The sequence below is a fragment of the Canis lupus genome, chromosome 21 (genome assembly GCF_011100685.1).
Source record: "Canis lupus familiaris isolate Mischka breed German Shepherd chromosome 21, alternate assembly UU_Cfam_GSD_1.0, whole genome shotgun sequence".
NCBI lineage: Eukaryota > Metazoa > Chordata > Mammalia > Carnivora > Canidae > Canis > Canis lupus.
In genome coordinates, this window is record NC_049242.1 from 31,978,216 (window position 1) to 31,982,985 (window position 4,770).

Below are 4,770 nucleotides of genomic sequence, written 5' to 3' on the forward strand. Positions count from 1 at the left end.
CAAGTGGATGCCAAATCAACTCTTGTGCCCTATCTCACTTGTACTGTGTTCTTTTCATTCAGACAGCCTTAAAGTAACACCAGGGTTCTAGGAGATGAAAAGAAATTACAACCCTTGATGGAACAGTGACAAAGTTCTGGAAGAGCATGTGGGACTGGAATAATTGCTGTCATCATTTTTGGAAAATACATTATGCCACACATTAAGAGTTTACTATATTTGCTTTATCACATGTCTTTTTGTACTTTATCCATCTATTAATCCATCTTATACATGTCAAGGGAAATTGCAGACGTCAGTACACTTCCTCAATACTTTAGTACACATATCAATGACTAGAGTTTAATACATGTTTTTATTCTATGGAACTCTATGGAAATTTACATAAAGTAAAATATGCTAATTTTAAATGTACAATCACTATCAATTGGCAAATGCATCAACCTGTGCAACTCAAACACCTCTCATTATGTAGAATATTAGCATCAGCCTGGGAACTTCCCTAGGACCCTTCCTAGTGAGCCCTAGCTCTCCCTGATAGAGACATTCATTGTCCTGATTATTTTTTCACCATGGCTTTTCTTGCAGGTTCTGGAACTTCATATAAATGGAATCAAATCTCACACCCCCTTTTATAAGGTTTCATGATTTTTTTTTTAGTATATACAAATGCAACTAATTTTTATATGTTGATTTTGTATCCTGCAACTTTGCTGAATCCATTTGTTTGTTCTAACAGTTTTTTATAGTCTTTAGGATTTTTCATATATAGAATCATGTTATCTAAAAACAGATTATTTTATATCCCTTTACAGTTCAGATGCCTTCTATTATTTTTTTAATCTTACCTAATTGCTCTGGCTAGGACTTCTAGAACTGTGTTGAATAAAAGCGGTAGGATTGGACATCTCCAACTTGTTTCTGATCTTACAGGAAAACCTTTCAGCTTTTCATTATTAAGTATCAGGTTAGCTGTGGGCCTGCCATACATGGTCTTTATTATGTTGATTATTGCTTCTATATATAATTTGTTGAGAGTTTTATGTTATAAAAGGATGTTGAATTTTGTCAAAGACTAGTTCTGCATCTATTGAGATGATCTTATCATTTTTATCCTCCATTATTTTAGTATAGTGATTCAGATTATCAAATGAAAAGGCAATCCGTGGAGTGGGAGAAAATATTTGTCAACCATATATCTGATAAGGCATTAATACCAAAATATATAAGTAATTCATAAATCAATACCAAAAAAAAATGATTAAAAATGGTTAAAGGAACTGAATAGACCTTTCTCCAAGATGACCTACAAATAGCCTATAGATTTATAAAAAGAGTGCTCAACATCTCTAATCAACAAGGACATGCAAATCAAAGCCACAATCTATTACCATACTCCTGTTAGAATGGATATTCTCTAAAATACAAGAAATAGCAAGTGTTCGGATGTAGAGAAAAGGGAACCCGTGTACACAGTTGGCAGGAATATAAATTAATATAGCCATATAGGGGATCCCTGGGTGGCGCAGCGGTTTGGCGCCTGCCTTTGGCCCAGGGCGCGGTCCTGGAGACCCGGGATCGAATCCCACGTCGGGCTCCCGGTGCGTGGAGCCTGCTTCTCCCTCTGCCTGTGTCTCTGCCTCTCTCTCTCTCTCTCTCTCTGTGACTATCATAAATAAATAAAAAAAAATTAAAAAAAAATATAGCCATATAGAAAACAGTATAGAGCTTCCTTAAAAAATTAAAACAGAACTACTATATAAACAGAAATCTCATTTCTGGGTATATATCTGAAGGAAAAGAAATTAATACCTCAAAGAAATATGTGTACACCCATGTTCATTGCCACATTATTCACAATACCTAAGATGTGGAAATAACCCAAGTGTCCATTGATAGATGAACAGATAAAGAAACTCATGTATTTACACAATAGAATATTATTCAACTCTCAGGGAAAAAAAAGGAATCCTACCATTTGCAATACTGTGTATGAACTTAGAGGACATAATGCTTAGTGAGATAAGCCAGAGACAGAAAAAGAAATATTACAGAAAGAGAAATATTACATGGTATCTATGTGGAAAGTAGAAAAGCTGAACTTAGTGAAATTAAACTTATCAGCAAGTAATCTGGGTTAGATGCTTTTTAACCTTTACGTTATTTTTCATTTAACAAATTCCTCAAAATAAATAAAAAGTGATACAGAATGGTGAGCTCCGAGTATGGCTTTCTTTTTTTCTTTTTCTTTCTTTCTTTCTTTTTTTTTTTTTTTTTTTTTTTTTTTTGCTTCCCAGGATCATGGACACTTACGCTATTTTTTTGCTTTTGCAGCCCTTGTATGTCTTCAACATTTTTAATGAGGGTGCTGTCCATTTCCCACTCTTCCCAAGAGAGCTCTCCCAGTTGTTTACATTTATTTATTTATTTATTTATTTATTTATTTATTTATTTATTTATTTATTATTTTATTCATGAGGGACACACACACACACACACAGAGACAGAGAGAGAGGCAGACACAGGCAGAGGGAGAAGCAGGCTCCATCAGGGAGCCCGATGTGGGACTCCATTCTGGGACTCCAGGATCTGCCCTGGGCCAAAGGCAGGAGCTTAACCGCTGAGCCACCCAGGTGTCCCAAGTTGTTTACTTTTAACACTAACTTCCTTTGGCTATAATTCTCCTTGAAATTCTTGTTTATAAGCATTTACAAAGCAACTAATATGCTGAACTTTACTGATAGAGGCCAGATTTTAGTCACACTGTATTTACCTCAAGGACTTCACTGGCTGAGTGCTGCAGTAAATACAAGCAGGAATGGCTTCTCAGGATGCCCTGTGCCTGGGTCTTCCCACCTGTGTGCCCCCCTTTTGAATTACACTTTTTGATATAATTGTCAGTTCATATGCAGTTGTAGTAAGTAATACAGAGTTCTTATGTACTCTCAACCCACTGACTCCTAATGAGGACATCTTGTGAAATTATTGTAGAATATTGCTGTTGACATTGGTCATTGTTGACATTGATAATTTTCTTTATCTTTTTTGTAACAAAGTACTATTACAGTCTGTGTCTATTAATTTCCATATCTTAAATCTTAGTGGTTTTGTTTGTCATTTGCACTTGTTCCCACGTTTGCTACTTCATTTCCTTTCTTGCTAGTCGTTATCTTTCACTGTGTGCTAGTTATTGCATTTGAATAATTGTTGAGAGGAATCATTGAGGCTTGACTCCTTGGCTTATTCAGTTCACCCTGAGGCACCATCTGTTCTTGACCGTCTTATACCCAAGTTCAGGGCTTGAAATACATCTCCAGGGCTGCAAATTTGCTCAAGAGTTGGTCATTTCAGGGTTCCCCTTATCCTGAGGATATATGTGAGGTATATCATTCAGAGCTGTCACCTGGGCATGTCCTAGGTTTTGACTTATCCTCCTCTCATCCCAAAAGAACACTAGATCCACAGCCTGAGTTGGTAATAACACTTCCTTCTGATTTGCCAAATTCTCTTACGGCAAAAACATTTTTTATGAACATTTTTAAAAATACTTTTTATGAAAATTATTTACTACAACAATATATTGATACATTTTTAACATATAGAGATGCAACATGTATAACAAAAAGATTTTTAAAAATATTTTAAAATAATCTCTATACCCAATGTGGAGCTCAAACTTACAGCCCTGAGATTAAGAGTCACATGCTCCACTGACTGAGCCAGCCAGGCACCCCAAAAAGCAATTTTAAGTATTAGGTCTACTCTCTGGGTTCTCACAGTTTTTGGTGAGGCAATTCCTTATTATCCTCTAATGTGGTATATAAGATATATTTAACATTTTATCATTTGTTTTAGTTGTGCTCACCATTGGATTGGTTAAAATGATTAAGCCTGCCATTGCCCCAAAGGTACTATGCATATGAGTAGAAGATTACAATTGCACATATGTACCCAGGTAGCCATATTACCTGATAAGATAAGGAATGCCCTCACCTCCTGCATCTTTGCTCTGATGTTATCTTCCCAGTAAGATCTGCATTGACTCCTCCCAGCCCCTGACATGTTAGTCTTCCTTACTCTGCTCTGCTTTTTCTTTCTCCAAGCACGGCTCTCCTGGTAACTGGAATCACCAACTTCTGTATATCATTGCTATAAGAAGCTATAAGATGATTTCCATGAGGGCAGGTTTCTCTGCATGCTTGTCGCTTATATTCCCCATAGCCTAGGACAATCCCTGGAATATAAGATCATTCCAGTATAATTTTTGATTGTGATAAAGAACAAATAATGAATGAAATGATTAATGCCCTATGAGTTAGTCAGCAAAAAGATTTTGTGTCTGAAACACTACTGAGAGGGGGCAGGAAAAGTAAATAAATGTGGTTGTTGTCAGCCTATAAAGGTGGTTAAGTCTCTGCAAGAGTGCAAACATTCAGAAGAGAGACAGTCCAGTTCCCTCCAGTTTCTTAAACAGGATGAACTTGACCATGCACTGTTCCAAGACTTCGTTCACTCCTTGTCCCTAAGGAGGCCAGGAACCCTACTCATTCCTGCAGAGGAGCCACCTGTCCTAAGCCGACACAATTCACAGGTCAGTCAGGGGCATCCCATCCTCTTCACCTCTGGGTACCCCCATATGGTGACTGGGCCAGAGATTAGGTACCGAGCCAGAATTTCATGGGTCCACAGAGTCCATCCTCAGCAAATAATCTTCCTGCAGGAAAAACAATTCTACCTATTTTCTATCTGGCTCCACTTGGTCACTTCCTC